Below are 22,230 nucleotides of genomic sequence, written 5' to 3' on the forward strand. Positions count from 1 at the left end.
AAATCACTGTAACTTTATTTTTTACAAAAAACACTGACAACTCTTATCTATCCTAAGTTGTTTTTCTGAGGAATCTATAAAAAGATTTGGACTATGGCCTTTGGATCAGCATGTCTTAAGTTCTTTCTGGTTGCCCAAAGATTGACGTTTGTCTAAAGTACATGGGAAATTTTACTTTTTAAAACCTTGCTCAGTGATGACACTTTCTTTTCCCATCTTTTCTCTTTCCTGTGGCGTTGACATCCAAGCTGTGCTGTAATTTAATGTCACTGACATCTCTTCCCTTTAAGATATATTTATTGGGATGGAAATTACGTAAGTCTTGCTATCTGAAACACTGTAAGTGCGAGACAGCTGGGAAAACTCAGGAATAGTTTAGCACTTCTCTAGGCCAAGAGTATCTAGTCAACAAAATCATTCTCTTTGGGAAGAAAGACTTCACAATACTCATCAGACACTTTAATTTAGTGTCTCTCTATGTCATGAATGTATATGCTCAAGGGATATGGTTTACGTGTAATGCTGCTTAATCTTGTATGTAGTATTTGAGGAACAGAAAACTTGGGAGAATGTGCTCTTGACTATGAAAAACAACCTAATTCTGACCTTTACTGTGCTCATATTGGTTAAAGAAGTACCCAGTTCTAGTAGAGGTACTGGTAGTTTGCTAAGACATGAGCCATCATTTCCATCCCCATTCCAGGATTTGTCTTTGTTGAGTTGATGCCTATAAGTAGAAGTTCTTTAACCTGGAGTTACTTTAAGAAGACACATTATTCCTAACATAGATGACAAGTATCTGAGATTTTTAAGAAAATTATTTAACATGTTAGCATAGCACTTGCAGGTGAAGGCAAGAATGAACCAGGAGAAGAAAGGTGAACAGTGGTCCAAGCAGACATTCACATATGGGAATGTTACCGTATTAAAATGTGATACCAATTTCTGTGAGTGTAAATAATACCTCAATGTATCGTGTATTCACTCTTTTTTTTTTTTTTTTTTTTTTTTTTTGAGACGGAGTCTCGCTCTGTCGCCCAGGCTGGAGTGCAGTGGCGCGATCTCGGCTCACTGCAAGCTCCGCCTCCCGGGTTCACGCCATTCTCCTGCCTCAGCCTCCCGAGTAGCTGGGACTACAGGCGCCCACAACCGCGCCCGGCTAATTTTTTGTATTTTTAGTAGAGACGGGGTTTCACCGTGGTCTCGATCTCCTGACCTTGTGATCCGCCCGCCTCGGCCTCCCAAAGTGCTGGGATTACAGGCGTGAGCCACCGCGCCCGGCCTCGTGTATTCACTCTTACAAAGAGGTTCACAAATTATGCAGGGTTTTTTTTTTAGTGACAGGAAAATTTCATAAAATTGGTACTCTGCTAAAATATGTAATTTTAGGTAACACAACAGACTTGCTGCTCAGTGCCATATGGGGTAATAGTGATTATCCATACTTTTTTTTTTTTTTTTTTTTGATGCGGAGTCTTGCTCTGTCACCCAGGCTGGAGTGCAGTGGTGTGATCTCGGCTTACTGCAACCTCTGCCTCCCAGGCTCAAGCGATTCTCCTGCTACAACCTCTCAAGTAGCTGGGACTATGGGTGCCTGTCACTACGCCCGGCTAATTTTTGTATTTTTAGTAGAGATGGGGTTTCACCATGTTGCCCAGCCCTGACCTCAAGTGATACCCCCACCTTGGCCTCCCAAAGTGCTGGCATTACAGGCGTGAGCCATGGCGCCTAGCTTGTTATTATCCATTCCTGATGTTCTTTTCCTTGTCGAGGGAGCCCCGCTAGCGTAGCATTCTTGGCTTCTGTCTTCTGCCTCCTTATTTTCTCCTCCCAGGAGTAGAAGAGTGACATTTCTGATTTGCACTGTGGGAGAGCATAGCCCAGCCCCTTTCTCTGCCCTGGGAGCCACTGCCCACAGGGTGCTTGCGTTCCAGACTGCCCTTCTGGCTCGAAAGTTTCACAGGAGCCTGCCTCTAGGGGGAGAGCTGCAGTTTTTAGCACCGTGACTAGATGATAAGTTTGAGGGACAATATTCAGAGGATCATTATTACCATGCAATTATGCCATATTATCCAAGAGCTCTGTCAATAATAAAGCTGACTCACATAATACTTATCTCTCAGTTCTAGACCCAGGTGATAAAAGCAGAGGTCTTTTTTTATAGACACTGCCCCTTAAGCAGCAGTGTCTATAGCTTAAATGCTCGGAATCAGTGGTTCTCAAAGTTTGATCTGAGGACTTTTTGGAGTCCTTGAGACCCTTTCAGGGATCTGTGGGGTCAAAACTATTTTGTAATACTACTAAGATGTTATTTGCACTCTCGTTCTGATGAGCATGGAGTGGAGTGTGCAGAAGTGACGTGTGATGACACTACTGAAAAGTGCGCTATGTAATTTTACGTTTTAAATTACACAGTTTTTATATTGCTAAACATTGATAGTCAGAATGAATGTATATGTTCTGGATTTCTCAGTAAATAATTATATATAAATAACTTTCTCCTACATACATCAGTGCTGATTGGGGTCCTGATTAATTTTAAGAGTGTAAAAGAATTCTTAGATTAAAAAATTTGAAAATTGCTGCTCTAAACCATAATGGGGAGAGAAGCGCTCTGGCCTAAAGTGAGACACCTCTGGGTGGCTCTGCTACTGAAAAGTGTGGGCGTTCCCTCAGGAGACAGCCAGATTTCGTAATCTTGGACATCTCAATCTACCCCGATGAAAACTGGAAGAGATGAATTACTCATTAAGCTGCTGTTCATTGAAGGTCTGCTCTATGCTGGGCACTGTCTCCTAGGCAGGGAGGACCCATGGATGAGCAGCTCCATCACTGTCCTCTAGAGTCTCACTGTCAAGAGGAGGCAACAAACCGGTGAAGAGATTGACATAGAGTGTCAGGTATATCAGAGGTGCTGTGGGAACACAGAGGGGTGCTAATCCAGGGAGCAGGAGATGGATAGACACTCTAAACTGGATCTTGACAGACAGGTAAGAGTTGGCCAGGAGAGGAAAAAAGTGAACGATATTCCAAGCAGAGACACTAACATATGCAAAGGCCTAAAGCAGTGCTTTTTGAATAGTGGGCTGGAATCCATTAGTAGGTCATAAAATCAATTTAATGTGTCATCACCAGCATTTAAGAAAAAAGCAAAATAGAACAGAATGTCGGAGTGCACCTCATATAGTAAGGATATTTTTTTAATGAAACCTTTTTTCTCAGTGTGTGTGTGTGTGTGTGTGTGTGTGTGTGTGTGTCTATACTGGGTTAAGATGTAAAATGCATTTCTTAGTGTAAGAAAAGAATTTTAGATATTATCTAGGAAAATAATTTTAGATATTTGATTTTAGTAATAAAAGTTGTCTTTTCAGTATAAGGAATGAAATGCTACAATCGTATGCTAATTCTTTTAGAGCATGTTATATCCTATGAATGCTGAGACCTGTTAATACATTTAGCCAGTCAGTGAGTTCAGATTTGTAAGTTTGGCAGTGCTGGCATCGAAAAGCTTGGAGGAAAATCTACTGAGGCAGACTGAAATTTCTGAAGTATTATACATAGGAAAAATTATTAGTGATTGATCATAATTCAATTAAGAAAATGCTATTGAGGCATTCATCAAAGTGCCTAAAGAAATAAACAAGCATTTTATTCATGCATCCTGAGAGTTGTGACAGAATTTTCGGGTAATAAATGTTAGAGTTTTGGAGACTAAGCTAATTCCACATTAGAGTCCCAGATAACTCTGATCTAGTGTTCTGGCCTAATTTCTTATGTGACCCACTGCTGAATATACTCCATGTAGTGGATGGTAAAATATTGTTTTATCTAAGTGAGACTTCATGAGAGCACTGGTTGCAAATGTTAGGCGTCATTTGTCTGGTGTCCTTCTGGTCTAATACTGATGTCAGCAGCCGAGATGCTGATTCTAACCAGGGTTTTTTTGTGTGTATGGGGTATTTAAAATACCCAGAGAATTGGATCAAAGATGATCATCTGGTTTGTGTTTTTTGACATATGATTTAAAAAAAATTGAACTCAGGTGTATGGAGGTATAATTTACATACAATAAAATTCGTCCCTTTAGGTACACAGTTGAATGGATTTGATAAATGTAAACTACTTTCAAAATCAAGAAGCAGAACGCCTCCCCAGCCTTTATAGTCAATCCCCTACCCCAGCCACCGGCCAGTGATTTTGTCTCTGTTCCTAGAGATTCGCCGTTTCAGAATTTGCCTGGATGACTTCAGCAATAAAAAAATTGACATACAAATTAATATGGGATAATTTAATGTGCAAGGAACAATGTTACTTACTAGGAAAATCACCGCCTATTTGGTGTGAGTCATAGTAAACCTTTTCCACTTCTTACTATGTAACCTTTGTCATGACTGCCCAGTTAGTTCTTGATGAACCGAATGGATTTCAGAAAGGTTTAGGAGTCCAGGAACGTACAATGTACCTTGTGAGAGGACTCTGGGCTCTCAGAATGTCAAAGTAAACCACTCCTTTGGCCTGTCGGCCTAGGGGCTTGCAGTCACACTTTCTAATTTCTAATCCATGTTGGGTTGTTTCCATCTGGGCAGGTTAGGCTTACTAGCCAGGATGACCACATACTGTGCATTAAACTGTAGGGAGGAAGTTTAGACAAGCCACAAGCAGAAGGACTTTGTGACCACTTTATTTCCCACAGGATTGCATTTAGTCACCCAGTAGGATAAGCTTGGAGTGTGGCTGTCTCAGCCAGGGCAGATAGCCAAGGGTATCTGTACCAAGAAGGTCCATTAAAAGTATTAAGATTGGACAACTACTTACATGCCAAGTCCCCCTTTGATTTCCACAGTAACTTGTATTTTTAGTTTTAACATAGTACTTTCAACTTCAAAGGTCTAAAATAACTAGCGACTTGAAATCTTAAGGGAAAGGTCATTTGTCTCAGTAGCCAAATCGTTTACTTACTACATACATCCTGAAGGATGTTGGTTTATTCCCAGAACATTTCCATTTCTGCCTATCTGAAGACAATGTGTTTACTTAGTGTATATGCACTATTTTAATTTATATTTTTATTTTTTGGTTACTTCCAGAAGAGAATTCATATCCTCAGCAAGCTAGCACTAAAGGGGACGGCAGAAGTCATATTGTCCATCTTCTTTCTGGAACAGGGAAGAAATTTGAGACTCAAGAAAGGTGAGGCTTCTAAGGAAGATTAATTTTTAGGTATTAATTTTTTAAAGAGTACAATGTTTTTATTCATCAATAAACTGAAAGTCAGTTTCTAGATATTTCTTTCTCATGTATGCTCGATTTGTTGTATTGGTAGTCAAAGCCCCGGGAAGGAAGCTTTACCTGCTCCTCAGACTCACCCATCTTCACTGTGACTGATGGGGATGCAGTGAGACCCGTGAGCCTCCTTGCAGGATGCAGCCACTCAAGGCCAATCACGAAGATTGTTCTCCCTAAGGTATTTCTTGGTGAGGCATTTAAAGGACCTTTTGGAAAATTGTTTCTCAGAAACAACTGTGATTTCATTTTTGAAGCATTCACTGTTAACGTCTGTGAGATTTTCAGTTTTTCCATTGATTTTAACCTTTTAGTAACGTTCAAAATTTCCAGAATCTAAAGTTCCATCTTCTATTGAATGAGTAAGGTCCAAATTAAATGTCCATGTTGACCACGTACACTTCTTGTCTTTCTCTGGCATCATCTTGAGAGCTGGCCGTATGATATGAGGGCAGGAATTAATGTTTGTGTGCATCTAAGTACTTTTGTTAGATCTCTAAGCCTAAAATTGGCAATACATCTGCACTGGAGCCCAAACTACCAATCCACACCGTGTTTCACCAGCGAACTACCAATCCACGCCGTGTTCCACCAGCGAGCTACCAATCCACGCCGTGTTCCACCAGCGAGCTACCAATCCACGCCGTGTTCCACCAGTGAGCTACCAATCCACGCCGTGTTCCACCAGTGAGCTACCAATCCACGCCGTGTTCCACCAGTGAGCTACCAATCCACGCCGTGTTCCACCAGTGAGCTACCAATCCATGCCATGTTCCACCAGTGAACTAATCTATGCTTTGCAGCAATTCCTCACTGACGATACTGGCATAGACATTATCTGCCCTGTGCTACCACCAGCAAACCATTATCATAGGTCTGAAAGTCATCACATTTAGGCTGGACATGGTGGCTCATGCCTATAATCCCAGCCCTTGGGGAGGCCAAGGCAGGAGAATAACTTGAGGCCAAGAGTTGAAGACCAGCCTGGACAACATAGTGAGACCCTATCTCTACAAAATTCAAATAAAATAAATTAGCCAGGTGTGGTGGCACAAGCCTGTAGTCCCAGCTACTCAGGAAGCTGTGGGAGGATCACTTGAGCCCAGGAGGTTGAGGCTGCAGTGAGCTGAGATGACAGCACTGCACTACAGCCTGGGTGACAGAGCGAGGTCCTGCCTCAAAAAAAAAAAAAAAAATTACATTTTTCTCACACAAAAAAATCATGAAACATTTATCTGCACACAGCACTAACATAGCTACTATATTATGTTCATTAACTAACACTTGAGAGGCCTAGTACACATAGGTCTTGGTGAGTCTAAGTCTGAGTGGTACATAATTTAGAGAAAAGACAGAGAAGCTAGATAATATATTCATCTTATATATGGTCAACAAGTACTGTATTTTTAAGAATTTTAAGAAACTGCAGAGTTTGAGAATTTTAAGAAGCTTCTTCTGATTAAGTCAGCATTTCAGGAACTCCTTGATAGACTTAGCTTTCACCTTACAATAATTCTCCAATCTTTATGTTGGAAGAAATAAATCAGATTTAGGATGTGAACATCTGATGTGTGTATATTTACCTTTTGCTACATCACTAGGGAGCAGTTATTAAGTATAGTTTTATGAATCTCATTATTGAGGTGGTTTCCAGCATAGCAGGTGTAGTCATTAACCGTGGCTACTGAGTGACCGGACCTCTGTGCTGAGGCCTCACAGACATACTACTGTAGAACTTCACTTCCGGCCAGGCGCAGTGGCTCATGCCTGTAATCCCAGCACTTTGGGAGGCTGAGGCAGGTGGATCACCTGAAGTTGGGAGTTAGAGACCAGCCTGACCAACATGGTGAAACCCCGTCTCTACTAAATACGAAAAAATTAGCCAGATGTGGTGGTGCATGCCTGTAATCCCAGCTACTTGGGAGGCTAGAAGGCTGAGGCAGGAGAATCATTTGAACCCAGGAGGTGGAGGTTGCAGTGAACCGAGATTGTGCCATTGCATTCCAGCCTGGGCGACAAGAGCAAAAACTCTGTCTCAAAAAAAAAAAAAAAAAGAAACAAAGAAATAAATTCACTGCCTTGCTCTCCTCTCTCTGCTCGTTTCTTAGAGAAAGGATTCCATTGGATCTTTTTCTGTTAGACCTTGTGTCACGTAGAATGAGGCTCTGTGTGAGTAAAAGAAACTTGGCTCCAATGTCTTAAACAGGACAGAAGCATGTTTTTCTGTTCCCTGAGAGAAGAATGGAGGCAGCAACCCATGCTGACGTGGTGGCTCCAGGGTATTATCCAGGCTCTCTACCTTCCAAAGCTAAGTTTCCTGCCTTCAGGGTCACATTGTGGTTCTAACAGCTGCTGGAGCTCTGGCCTTCACGTTCTTGTGGCAGGCCTGAAGAAGGGGAAAAGGTGGAAGGGTGGAAAGGGGTTCCTTCTACCTGAGTCTGTTCCCTTTAAGCATGATTCTCAGGGCACTTGCAAACACTTCTGCATAGGCCAGACACGGTGGCTCACGCCTGTAATCCCAGCACTTTGGGAGACTGAGGCGGGTGGATCACCTGAGGTCTGGAGTTCGAGACCAGCCTGACCAATATGGAGAAACCCCATCTCTACTAAAAATACAAAATTAGCTGGGCGTGGCGGCACATGCCTGTAAACTCAGCTACTCGGGAGGCTGAGGCAGTAGAATCACTTGAACCCGGGAGGCAGAGGCTGCGGTGAGCCAAGTTTGTGCCATTGCACTCCAGCCTAGGCAACAAGAACGAAACTCCGTCTCAAAAAACAAAAAACAAACAATAAAAAAAAAAAAAAAACCCACACTTCTACTTCTGCTTTTATCTTACTGGTGGAATTTACTCAGGCGGATAAACCTAGCTTCAAAGATGACTGGGAAATGTAGTCTTTATTCTGAGGAGCTTTTCTGACCAGCTAGGAAGGGATGGAGGCAGGGAAGGTGGATGTTGTGGTAGAAAACTAAGCTTCTGCCAGGTCACTTAAGTGGAATAGTCTGTCTATATCCATGAAGCCTTAATGCCTCCTAACTAGCAACCACTATTTCATAGAAAGAAGCTGTATGAATACATGACTGATGCAGTTAGCACGGTCACCAGTCATCTGGACATCCTCACAGAAGCTCAGAGATTGTTCTTGTGTCATATGAGCGTATTCGCAGTAATGGTTTATTCTATACTTGAATGTTTTCAACTGTAAGAATTCATACAAAGCAAATTTAAACTAAGATCACAAAAAAACATCCACTGTATATATTTAACAAAGTCTTCAGGGAATCTAATAGACTGAAGTAAAACTGTGAAAATTCTAAAACACAGTAAAAGGCTATAAAATAACTAATGGCTTTTAATGAAATAATTAATTAAAGTATGATTGCTTAATACAACCCCCCAAATAAGCTTCTTGTTAATTTTTAGGGAGGTTGAGGAACTCCAGCGACAACTTATATATTCTACATCCTACATCTTTGAGTAGGTTTACTAATCATAGGTCTTTGTAGATAACTTTTCTTTACAACTTGTGCTACCATTTATCAGTTGTGTAATTTCACAAGGAGGTGTATTGAAGTATAATTTACATATGATAAAATTCACCCATTGTAAGTGATTTGAGTAAATTTGTTGAGTTGTGGAACCACCACCACAAACCAGTTTTAGAACATTTCCATCCGCTTTCTGCTTCTGTAAATTTGTTTTTACTAGGTATTTCCTATAAATGGAATCAATTATGCAGTATGTATTTAGTGTCTAACTTCTTTCACTTAATGGTTTTAAAGTTCATCCATGTTGTAGCATGTGAAGAAATCCATTCCTTTTCATTGCTGAATAGTATTCCATTGTAGGAATGTACCATATTTTGCATATTCATTCATCAGTGGATAGCTATTTAGACTGTTTCCAGTTTTTGACTAGCATGAATAATGGTGCTATAAACTTTTGTGTGCGTGTCTTCGTGTGGACATGGATTTTCATTTTTCTGATAGATTCTTAGAAATAGAATTGCTGGATTGTATTATTAGTTTGTTTTAAGTTTTTAAGAAACTGCCAAACTGCATTCCAAAGCGTCTGTGGCATTTTACAATCCGACTAACAATGCATAAGGGTTTCAATTTCCCTGTTTCCTTAACAGCACTTGTTATTGTCCGTCTTTTTCATTATAGCCATCCTAGTGGGTGTCTAGAGGTATCGTCTTCTGGTTTTAATTTGCATTTCCCTAATGAATAATAATTTTGTGCATCTTGTCTTTGTATATTAGACATCGATATTTTACCTTTGGGAAAATGTCTATTAAAATCTTTTGCTCATTAAAAAAATTTGGCAAACACTTTCTAAGTGTTGGTCATTGTAAATGCTCTCTATATATTCTAGATTTAAGTCTTTTATCACATATACGACTTGCACACGTCTTATCCCAGCCTGTGACTTGTCTTTTTATGTTCTCAATGGTGTCTTTTTTTTTCTTTTTGAGACAGGGTCTCACTGTGTCACCCAGGCTGGAGTGCAATGGCACAATCACAATCACAGCTCACTACAGCTTGACCTTCTAGGCTCAAGTAATTCTCCTACCTCAGCCCCCGGAGTAGCTGGGACTACAAATGTGCACCACCACGTCCAGCTATTTTTGTATTTTTGGTAGAGATGGGAGTCTCACCATGTTGCCCAGGCTGGTCTTGAACTGCTGGGCTGAAGGGATCCACCTGTCTTGGCCTCCCAAAGTGTTGGGGATTACAGTCATGAGCCACTGCGCCCAGCCCGTTGGTGTCTTTTAAGCGCAAACGTTTTAAATTTTGATCTAGTCCAGCTTATCAATGTTTTCTTTTATGGTTTGTGCTTTTGGTGTTGAGTTATGGGATTCTGAACAAGTTGTCTAACCTCTTCAAACTTCAGTTCCTTTGTCTATAAAATCATAATAAGAATTCTTACCTCAAAGGTAATTGCAATTTAAATCTGATTTCTTTGTATGTGTTTGGAAAAGAGGGAGTATAAGCAGTGACTGCAAGTTTAATTTTCAACTTCATCTTAAGTTTCATAAGTTCTTCGTACTTATGACTGGCTTGCTGGGAGCAGGGAATTTGGTATGTGTAAAAGTTACTGAATGTATCTGCTAATACATTTTGCCCTCATCTTGGATCCAAGCGATCAAGCTTCACAGATGGAAGGAAATGAGCATATGAGGTAAGGGGAACTGTACATAGGGGATTAATAATTGGTTGAAGTTGCCTGGGAAAGGGAGTGGTGAGGAGTAGGAGGGAGAGATTATGAAGGGGCTTGAGGAAACTTCTGGGGTAATAGAAATGGTAGTAATAATCTTGATTCTGATGATGGTTTCATGGGCATATACATATGTCAAAACGTATCAAATTATACACGTTAAATATTACTGTTTTGTTGTATGTCAGTTACCCCAGTAAACCTTTTTAAAAAAAATTTAAAGGGAATGTCACACCTATTAGGATGGCTACTATTTTTTAAAAAACACAAGTGTTGGGCCAGGCCTAGTGGGTCACGCCTGTAATTCCAGCACTCTGGGAGGCCAAGGTAGGCAGATCCCTTGAGCTCAGGAGTTTGAGACCAGCCTAGGAAACATGAGGAAACCCTGTATCCACCAAAACTAAAAAAAAATTAGCTGGGCATGGACGCGTGCACCTGTGATCCCAGCTATTTGGGAGGCTGAGGTGGGAGAATCGCTTAAGCCCAGGAGGCAGAGGCTGCAGTGAACCAAGATGGCTCCAGTGCACTCCAGCCTGGGTGACAGAGTGAGACCTTATCTCAATTAAAAACAGAACAAAACAAAAAAACAAGTATTGGCTGAGGATATGGAAAGATTGAAACCCTCGCACATTGGTGGTAGGAATGAGAAATGGTATTGACAGACACTGTGGAAAACAAGTTGGCAGCTTCTCAAAAAAGTTAAACATAGAATTACCATATGATCTGGCAATTGCACTTCTGGGTACGTATCCAAAAGAATTGAAAGCAAGGACTTGAGCAGATATTTGTTCACAGCAGCATTATTCACAAGAGTTAAAAAGATGAAAACAACCGAAGTGTGTGTCAACAGATGAATAGATCAACAAAACTGGTATAGACATACAGCGAAATATTATTCAGACTTAAAAATGGAAGAAGTTCTAGTACGTACTGCAACATGGATGAACCCTGAACTCATTATGCTAGATGAAATAAGCCAGACACAAAGGGACAAATATTGTATGATTCTGTTTATGAGAATAGGCAACTCCTAGAGACAGACCTAGAACAGAGATTACCAGGGACTGAGGGAGGAGGGGATGGGAATTTGTTGTTTAATGGGCACAGAGTTTCTGCTTGGGATGATATAAAAGGTCTGGAAATGAATAATGTTGATGGTCGCATAATATTTTGAATGTATTTAATGCCATTGAACTGTACATGTAAAAATGGTTAAAATGGTAACTTTTATGTTATTCTATTTTCACAACAAAAATTGCAAAAAAGAGAATGGATGAAGTGATACGAGTTTAAGCGGTAATAACAATGAAAGAGGTATAATGGGAAGCTGACGAGTCAGCCTCAGGGATAAGTCCAGAAATCGGGAGATTCGGCTTCCTTCCTGGTTTCTTGATCCTACCACTCACACCTATCCATTATTATAAATTTATTCTCCCATTTCCTTACTCCCTCATTTTCATGAGGGAGTAAAAACATGAGGGTGCTTAAATGGGAGCATGGAGAAATGTAAAGTGGAAAATAAGTGGAATGCATTGAGCCTGGAGGGAAGACTTGGGGGAGGTCATGACAGCTTTGTGGAAAGATTTACAGGGCTGTCAGGTAGAGGAAAGAGGAGGCTTATTCCGTGTGCTTCAGATGACAGAAATAGGATTTCATGGGAAGCAGATCTTTTTTGCCTCCAAAAAAGGGATAACATTTTTGCCTCCAAAAAAGGAATAACATTTTAATAGCAGGAATAACATTTTAATAATAGGACAGTCTATGGATGGAGTAGATGCCTTGGCATGCTGGAAGTGGGTAAATAGAGGCTGGGGATGTTGCAGAGGGGATTGCTGCATTGGATGGGAATTTGGACCAGGTGGTCTCTATATTAACAACCCAACAGGAAGAAGGACATTTCAGCTGGGATTTTGAAGCATATCTAATGAAAGAGCTATTTACAGAGATGTGAGCAGGATTGAGGAAGCCTACAAAGGATATTGAGGTACCCAAGAATGAGCAACAGTGGGAAGACCCCACCATCAGGCCTGAAGGAGCAAAGCTGAGCAGTGCTGTTCAAGGAGACCAAGGGAGCTGTGGGAGAGTGGTCAGCAACAGTTGGAAGGGGGACCCCCCCAGCAGGAACTGGTAGTCACAGATGGAGCAGCCTCTGGCAGAACTGTGGTGCCAAGGCAGGGAAGCAGCCGGGCTAGAACTCCCTGGCCTCCATTTCCTGCTGTTTCTCGTTGCCAAATCCAGCTTGAAGCCAGAGACACAGGAGCTCAGGGGATGCAGTTTGCAGGGAGGGATGACCTTTGTAAGGCCTGAGCAGGGCGGAGAAACGTGTCTCTAAGGTTTCTTCCATCTCAGAGACCTTTGAGTCCCCTCACTGCCCCTAACTTCAAACTTGGGAGAGCAAAAGACCTGAAGATTACACTACTCTATGAATGACCAGTTCATCCTGTGAAAGTAAAGATGGGATTGGGTTATCGCAGTTTCGATAAGGATCAGGGAAACGCCCTTGGTAAGCCAAGATGGGAGAGAAGCTGTCAGTCAGTCAACATGTATTTACTGGGACCTACTGCATGCTAGGCATTCTTCTAAAGGCTGTAGATCCACTGGGGAGCAACACGGAAACTCCTCCCGTGTTACACACTAAAAATAGGCAGACGATAAGCACACAAACACATTGCTCAAGGTGCCATCACACGACACAACACATTGGCTGAGATCATGACCTGTATCATTTCGTAGTTGTGTGACCTTCATTAAGTGACTCAATCTGTGTCTCCGTTCCATATGTGTACATGAGGATCAGTGACTGTACCTCCGCAGTGGGGTTGTCATGAGGCTATAGTTACTTAGTACGTGTAAATCCTTTAGAACAGTGCTGAGCACATCTAGCAATGTTTGTTATTATTATTAGCAGGCAGCATTAAGTACTAAGTGAGAGAAGAGCTAATACAGCAGAAAAAGGCAGAGAAAAGAAAATGGTGGGTCTGGGCATGATGAGAGCCATGAGAGAGGAAGCTGGGGGCTGGTGAGCAGACTTGCCATTAGGAAAGGGCCAGAGCTTCTAGAGGAAAGGGGGAAGTAGCCACCCAAACCCTCACAGAATCCTGTCAGCATCTCTAGGGACAAATCCAGCCACCCCACAGAAAGTACACTTGCATGGCCTGTTAATGCTGAGGTCGAATTCATTAGAAGAAATTGTGCGATATAGAATCGAATCATTTTTAAGCATGTAAAAGCAAGAAGCAGAAGTGAACCATGCTTAAAAGAGGCAGGCACATAGTATCTAAGAGCTTGGGCTCTGCAATTAGACTGGCACAAGTTCAAATCCCAGCTCTGCCATTCACTATTATCTGACCTGGGAAGGGTTACTTCACCTTGTTGATGACTAGTTTCCTCTTGTGGAAAATGGAAATAATCATAGCTATCTGCAGGCTATTTTGAGTCTGAAAGGAAATAGTCTATGGTAATTGCTTTGCACAATGCCTAGAATATTCTAAGGCACCAATACATGTCGCTGTTGCTTACTGCTCTCATTATAAAGAGAGAATGAACACCTGTGCATGACTTGGAAAGGGTGAGCATGGTAAAATATGGATGCATTTCGCTTTAGTTGCTTTTTGTGATGTTCGGGCTTATAAAAGATAACTTTTGAATTTCTTTGCCAGCTCTGACTCTCCCACCACTAAGGAGTAGCATCCTATCTATGATGCCCTCACAGAACCAGAACATCTGCTCCTGTTCCGCATGAGCAGTTATCAACATAAAGATCTCCCAACACTCAATGGAAAACAAAGTATTTTAATGATAAAATTCAGTACTTGAGCTATGTTTATTTTTGATTCTTTTGACATTTCAAGCTCAGAAACAGCATTTGTGAAATGCGTATTGCTGGTGAAAATTAAATGGAAAATTGGTACTTAAAGATTTTACATTTTTCCCAGCTAATTCCTTTCTAAATACAATCTATTCCTTAAAGAGTCTTGCTGTGATGATTTCTGCTAATTTCTTTCTCGGTAGTTTCCAATAAATCAGACTTCACAGATAACAAGAGAATAACAAAATGATAAAGGTGCTTCTTTCTTTCCCTTCAGAAAATACTCATTTGCAGGTTTTTTACAGAGTACAAATGAACGCCTGAATGTCAAAGTTTTATTTTTGTTTTTAAATGGCAAGTTGTTCTGAGGTACATATACTTTGACTTTCAGGCATTCATTCGTACTCTGTAAAAAAATTTGCAAGTGGGTAGGAACTTAAAATAAAAGCTGAGGAAATAACAAAGAAACACTAGAAAAGAAAAAAAGAAAAAACTCAGTATCTGTGAAGCTCAATAAAATGAAGCACAACAGAAAGGGGAAAAAAATGCCAAGTGTGTCACCAGGAATCATAAACCACAGTGTTTCTAAGTAGCTGTTTTTATAAAACACATTGGAGTAGATCTTTACTTTTCTTCCTTTTTTTCACTCTGTCACAGTATTAAAACAAAATGCTCATTAATTTGGATTAATGGGAAAGAGGGCTTATCTATTCATTATGGGGGAAAACTTAAACATGGAGTGTTACTACTTCAAGCAGTGCTATCCATATTACAAATAAAAAGCTAACTAGGAATAAGTGATTTTAAAATTCCTATTCAGAGCAGGCATATATCACTACATTGCAATGTGCCACAAACAAAATAAAACTTTAACACAGGAAAAGTAACTATGGGATTTAAAAGTTGAAAACACACCTAAGGAATCCATAATTTTATGGAGCTTTGGCGTATAACTGTTATTGACTTTAGACTGACTCTCCCTTTCCTCTTAGGTCAGTCCAAGGTGATTTATGAGGGGAGAAATTCTTTTGAAGGTTTTATTCTTTAGGTAGTTTGGTATTTAGTGTCAAAATACCCACTTTCAAAATAGTGGAGACTAAATGAATGATGTTCGGCAGTATAGAAGAGTCCTCTACGTTTTCCCTTTTCACCTTTAAAACTTAATCATTTATTTAGCACTTGGGTGCTAAATATTTTAAGGATCAAGAACAACTGAATATGTGAAAGAAGATCTTGCTGTTCTATTTGAAGGAGTTTCCCTTGGTTTTTCTTTTCTTTTTTCATTCTTTCATTTTCTCCCCTTTTGGAGAAAGCTTATGTCTTTGTAATTCAAGAGAGGTCTCGAATTCACCTTGAGAGGCAGCCATATATTAGGAAACGCAGTTTCCTGAGTCACATCATTTGCTTAGCATCCCTTACCAATTTAGTAGAAAGATTCTCCTCCCGGGATTGTCAGCTGTCATATATCTCTTTTGCAGAGTAAGTGGGTCTTTCTCCTCCAGGAGAATTCACTGGCTTGGTGTTACTGGCTTCAATACGTGTGACTTCTTTTCTGAATCCCCCACGCTGAGTTCTTGTGTTCCCTTCCCCCAAAGGTCATGTCCTACACAGGGTTCCCACTGCGCTGGGTCAGCAGGAACACAGAATGACCATTTTTGTTCATCATTATTTGCCTAAACCTAGAGAAAATAAGATCATTATGGATTTCACCCTCAGGTTCCCTCTACAAACTACATTGTCATACATACAGAGTAATTATTGGTTTTTCACTCCTTAGGCGTGTATAAGAGGTGAAGATGGGTGCTCTGCTTTTCAGTTTGGGCAGGGCACTATTGAATAGTGAACAAGATGCAGAGAATGGCTGATTCAATCTCCTTATTTCTTCCAGTGGTCGCATTGAGACTATTTCAAGCATGTACAAGATCAAGGATCCATTAAACCTTTTTATTTTGTGTAACTTTTGTGGGTTTCCATAGAATGCTGGAAGTGCTGTACCTCCTTTTAAAAATTAAATTAAATTAACTAAAAAGAGAAAGAAAAAGAGCCTGCATTTTCCCCGGAGGCTTTTTTTTTATCTGTTTAAACTAACCAGGGATTTTTCACATATTGACATAAGCATTCTTTTGCTAATTTGTTGGACATTAAACTGCATGGAGTCTTCCCCAGAATCTTGAATGAAGCTGAAATACTTGGGTCCTTAGGGCTGCTTGAGTCCTGCATCGTTTCCTGAACACATATGGTTTTCCCTCCTCTATCTCCTTAGATAAAAGTCAGTGCTGATCGCCTTAAGGAAAGAATGAGTTAAATGGACCCATATTCTAGGCCTGGATCTAAAACTCCCGGCCTTTTCAGACGCCCCTTAGCATCTGCAGCAGCAAAGCCATTTGCACATACATAAATAAATAAATTAACAATGAATAAATAATCTAATCCCAGTCACACAATGCCACCTTGCAGATTTGATCCTTTGCAGCTCCCAGCGAATTTGTCCATTTCTAATTCTTTTTGATAAAGTCCTCAGATGCTTGCTGACTGTCAGGCTCATTTTCTTATTGTTTTCGCTTGATTAGTTCTGTATGACCTAAGGTCGCCCTTAAAATCCACATCTCTCGTGAAGACTCCGAAAGGCCTTCTTTTTAGAACCCACCCCCCAGAAAAGGATGGAAAGTGCCTGCCGTTTCTCCACACAAAAGCCAGGCAGGTTTTTCGTCACCAGCCTCCTGAAGCAGCCCTTCGTTCACCCAAGCGCAAAAATAACTCATTAGGGGCTACCGTGTTTTGATAGCCTCTTTCTCCAGCGCACTTGGGTGTGCCTGTGTCAGGTCTCCCGGGTCCTGGAGGAGCTGGGCCACCTCCCCTTTAACCCTGCTGGGCTGCCTGTCAGTGACAGCACCAGGCCCGGCACCTGCCCACCCATACTGAGTGCCTGAGGCTGTTTTTTCCTGGTCTTCTGAAAAGATGCTGGCCTTCATGGGGGCTGGAGAGGAGTGGAGAAGGATTGCTTTTTTTTCCTTTTTGAAAGCTGGCTGGGGCCGGGCACGGTGGCTCACGCCTGTACTCCCAACACTTTGGGAGACCAAGACGGGCAGATCATGAGGTCAAGAGATCGAGACCATCCTGGCCAACACGGTGAAACCTCGTCTCTACGAAAAACACAAAAAATTAGCTGGGTGTGATGGTGGGCGCCTGTAATCCCAGCTACTCGGGAGGCTGAGGCAGGAGAATTGCTTGAACCCAGGAGGCAGAGGTTGCAGTGAGCTGAGGTTGCGCCACTGCACTCCAGCCTGGTGACAGAGCAAGACTCTGTCTAAAAACAACAACAACAACAACAAGCAAACACAAAAACTTTCAACCTTCAAAAGATTAATCATCTCAGGATAGTAACGGGAAAGAGAAAATGTCACTTCAAGCACCTGCCTTACTGTTTTGGGTCCAATGCTTGCTCTTCTCCCACAGTTATGCTGGGTGCTCTTTGAGGCTGTGGCACTCAGGACAATCAACGTTTTATGTTACTAAGGAAGGAAGAGGGGTTGTTGAAATGATTCTACCTTTCTTTTCAGGAAGAGGGTTACCCAGTCTTTGTGATGAGAAATCTCTATTGGACGTTCTTGAGCTTTGCAAAGAGAAATTTGTGAAAAAGCAGAAACCTCTGCATTCCCAGAGAGCCTGCAGCAGACAGAGAGCCCAGAAGTGGTAAAAGTGCCGTGAGTGCAGCATGTGCTGTCAGAACGGCAATCCAAGCCTTTCCTTATTTTGGAAGTTATAAAATACTTCAAATGCACAGGAAAATATACAGAATGATACAACAGGCGCTCATCCACCTACTGCCTAGATTCCATGACGATAACATTTTGCCGGATTTGCTTTAGCTGTTTTCTTTCTTTTGTTTTTAAGTGGAGTCTCGCTCTGTCACCAGGCTGGAGTGCAGTGATGTGATCTCAGCTCACTGCAACCTCTGCCTCCTGGGTTCAAGCGAATCTCCTGCCTCAGCCTCCCGAGTAGCTGGGACTATAGGTGCCCGTCACCACAGTTGTATAATTTTTGTATTTTTGGTAGAGAAGGGGTTTCACCATGTTGGCCAGGATGGTCTTGAACTCCTGATCTCAAGTGATCCACCTGCCTCAGCCTCCCAAAGTGCTGGAATTACAGGCACGAGCCACCATGCCTGGTCTAGCTCTTTTTTTTCCCTAAGAAATCAAACTTTACAGATGCTGTTGAAGCCCCTTTGCATCCTACCTGGTCACACACCCAAGGTCACTCCCAAGTTCACTATCGTTCTTAAGGAACCTTTATTTCCACTCTCCTTGTCTCTATAGTTGGCCTACTAGGATGAAAATACAATCCATATTATACATTCATGCACACACGTGTACACACAGAGAGCAGAGTGAAAATGGTACATGAAAAGGTTCACAGTTGATTTTCACAAAATTTGGGAATTTTTTTTCTTTGCACTTGTATGTATTTTCTACATGTTCTCACTGGTCATATGTTTAAGTAATGATGAGTAATGATAAAGTAACAAGTAAAGATTAGTGACAAAAATGTGGTTAAATAAAAACATCTTTTACTATTTGCAAAAATAAGTGTCATGTGGCACGTGTGAAAAAGTATGCCAAGGTTCTTCAAATTCCCATCATAGTGGATCCTGGATGAATCATGCTGTGCCAATCAGTGAGGTCCTACTCTTAATTTCCTGGTAGCTTCCTCAGCCAGAAGGCAAAAATCAGGAAGAAAACAATCAGGCATAGATAAACTAACAGTTGGATATCTAATGAACTTTTAGAAGATGACTACCATTGACTTTGACATTCTGTAAAGCTATTATTAGATCAGCAAACACCAGGAGTAGCAAACCATGCATCTAATAATAAAGAGCAGCAGCCAGCCCCTCGCGTCCCTTAGTCCTGGTTCATTGGTGTGGTGCCCGTGTGCACAACCACACACAGCAATTCTGCAGCCCGGCCTCTTTCATGGTTCTCCTGTTCCCACTTTTCTCTGGTTCTTCAGAAATGGCCCCATGCGCTCTGGCCTCTCACATTGGAATAGACTTGGGGCCTGGGACTGAGCTTGGGGAAAACAGGCTGAACTATTCTCCTGATCCGCTTTGGTTCCACTGTTCACACTGCCCAAACTTAGTGAAAGGAGATTCCATCAGTCCGGTGTAGCTTGCACAAGCTCTGCTTTGGTAGTTAGGGTTGAATCTTCCGCTCGTTAGAAGTGTTTACTTGCTGTGTTTCATCATCTTGTCCATGTGTCCTTCAGAATGTCTTGAAAATAGGTGGTCTAAAGGGTTAGGGTATTCCTATTTGTCATATCGTTTCTTAGCATGCCCAACATCTCAACATTTGTCATCATCAGTGAGCACCCAGTCAGACATAACTTACTTCAACTCCTTTTAACTCAACAGAATAAATATTTCATCCACTCTTATAATGAATGATAAAATGCCTTGGGGGCCAGAGTGAAAGGCAATGTCCTGATCTACCCTCCCAAAGGGAAGGGTTGAGTGGAGAAAGACCCCTGTGCTCTTCCAGAGGCCAACAACTTCGAACTTATGAGTCCTTTTCTGAACCTCATTTCCATAGTGGCAAGGGAACGGTAAGCGCATCCTTGGATCCAAATCCTGACCACGGGAGAATCATTCTGCATAGCCCTCCTACCTGTGTATGGGGAGACCCAACAGTGCGGGAATGAAGAGCTGGAATTACCATTGTGTTTGTTATTCAACTGGTGGTTGGTATGGTCAATAATAAGGACTTCTAGCACACGAGAAGAGCCTAACAGAGGCCATCTTTGTCAGATACTGTATATGTTACTGAGCTATATGTTAAGAGGAGATAGCCATCAACCCAGCAAGTGCCGGACTTATTAGACTTATAAATTTTAGGGCTACTCTTCCTTCCTGTGAATTTACTACTTGTTTTATTAAGTCTTTGTTTATGTTGCTGTCAAGTGAGTTTCTATCACCAAGGGACATTTCAGATTCCATCAGCTCTCCCCTCACTACCATAGTTTCTTTGAAGGACTTAGCTGTATACTGCTATGACCCATCTAGTTCTAAAATCAGGCAGCAATCTAGGCCTCTTAAGCATGGAGATCCTTTATGTTTCATGTGGTTTAATAGAACTACTGGGAGTGGATGCTTGTGTTGCCAGAGTACTTTTTTCTTTCTTTGTTTCTTTCTTTTTTTTTTGAGACAAGATGTCACTCTGTCGCCCAGGCTGGAGTGCAGCGGTGCCATCATTGCTCACTGTAGCCTCGACATCCTGGGCGCAAGTCACACTCCTGCCTCAGCCTTCCAAATAGCTGGGACTACAGGCACAAGCCACCATACCCCGCTACGTTTTGTGGGTTTTGTAGAGATGGGGTTTCGCCACGTTACCCAGGCTGGTCTTGAACTCCTGGGCTCAAGCGATCTGCCTACCTCTGCCTCCCAAAGTGTTGGGATTACAGGCTTGAGCCACTGCACCTGGCCACAGTTCTAACTGTTAGCTCTTGGGAGAAGACTAAGAATCATCTAATTGAAACCCCTCATTTTACTGAAGAGGAAATCAAGTCCCAGCAAATTGGCATGACTTAGCTCTACTTAACTCATTGTGACGCTTAGTTGGATCAACATTACAGAAAAAGGAACACATAATATCTCGTTTTTGCCCAGTATATTGATATGAAATGCATCCTACAGCTATGCTGACTTCTTGGATTGTTCTAAATTCTTCAAGATCACTGTGATTTGGAGTTTATGGTAATTTTAATATTTTATGAAATTCACATAAAAATTGGAACCTAATACTCAGATTCCTCCTATTAAAACTGAATTAAATCAGTATTTAGAAAATAAGTAAAGCTTCCTTTATTCTTTTTTTTCTTCAAAAGTTACTTCAGCTGAATCAAAATTTGATTTCCAAACACTATCAGGCAGTAGAAAAAGAATTTGAAGATTTAGATGAAAGGAACTTCTGATGCCTCCTCCAGGAAAATATGTACTTCATTTTAAAGAGGTGAGAAAGCTTACGTTGTTTTAAAGAGTTTTTTTTTTTTAAGGTAATGCTGTTGTACTGTCCGTCTTTACTATAGTTTTTCTTTGAAAATATATGCTTTTCTAAAGAATAAATTATCATATAGTTTGGGAGTACAAATAGACAATCTTTTAAGGAAAATTAAATGTCATAATTTATAATTATGCATAATTTGTGCATGCATTCATTTGATGGAGTTTATTGAAAACACTTTATTAGTTTGCAATTTGCTTTTCTATAAAGCCCTTGAAAAAGTGTCCAGACATAGAAAAGTCAATGGCATAAAACAGAGCTGGTAGCTTATTTCTACATAGTCACATATTTATCCTAGTTCCTTTCACAATTCCACTGTTCCATTACATTTAGGACTCACAATATTTGAAAGGTTTGATATTCATCCTGAAAGGACATCAGGAGAGAGCTGTATTCTTTGGAAAACACTGACCACAAACCAAAACAAGGCCCTGAACTTCAGGGAGATTGTGAGACATTGTGGCCACTCACCAAAATCTGTTTTCCCAATGCCAGAAATGAGCCCCTCTAGGAGAGGTGACAGCTGTTTCAAGATGCGTTCTCAGATGCTCATCTGTGATTCAGACATACTTGTAGATAGAGGAGGGGCAACGGTAAGACCTCACATCCCACCCTGGCCCTGGCAAGCCCCATCAGCCACCCGAGGCCCTGTGTGTGCTTATCCACGGCTTCACAGCTTAGCTTTCTGGTAGGCCTCAGGATGACAGCTGTTGATGACTCATTAATGCTAACCATTGATTCTTGTGTCCCAGGTTAAGACTCAAAGGACAACATGGCAAGCAATAGCAGTGTCACTTGTGATTTCTCCCCACAGGAAATACTCTTCTGTTCCTCTCTGGCCACACTGTCCTCACAGGAAGTGACTTCT

General features: G+C 41.3%; 1 long non-coding RNA gene across 25 annotated transcripts in view; it reads left to right on the forward strand.

The window, feature by feature from the left end:
• Positions 1 to 22,230, forward strand: part of LOC139362264 (uncharacterized) — a 67,494-nt gene that overhangs the window by 27,356 nt on the left and 17,908 nt on the right. For 13 of the 25 annotated variants that reach the window (XR_011620739.1, XR_011620741.1, XR_011620740.1 and 10 more), the window contains 2 exons: positions 5,088 to 5,190; positions 5,324 to 9,612. This is a non-coding gene — a long non-coding RNA (uncharacterized lncRNA). The other 12 variants (XR_011620733.1, XR_011620735.1, XR_011620738.1 and 9 more) reach the window with 6 other exon arrangements.

The sequence above is a fragment of the Macaca nemestrina genome, chromosome 3 (assembly GCF_043159975.1).
Source record: "Macaca nemestrina isolate mMacNem1 chromosome 3, mMacNem.hap1, whole genome shotgun sequence".
Taxonomy (NCBI): Eukaryota; Metazoa; Chordata; class Mammalia; order Primates; family Cercopithecidae; genus Macaca; species Macaca nemestrina.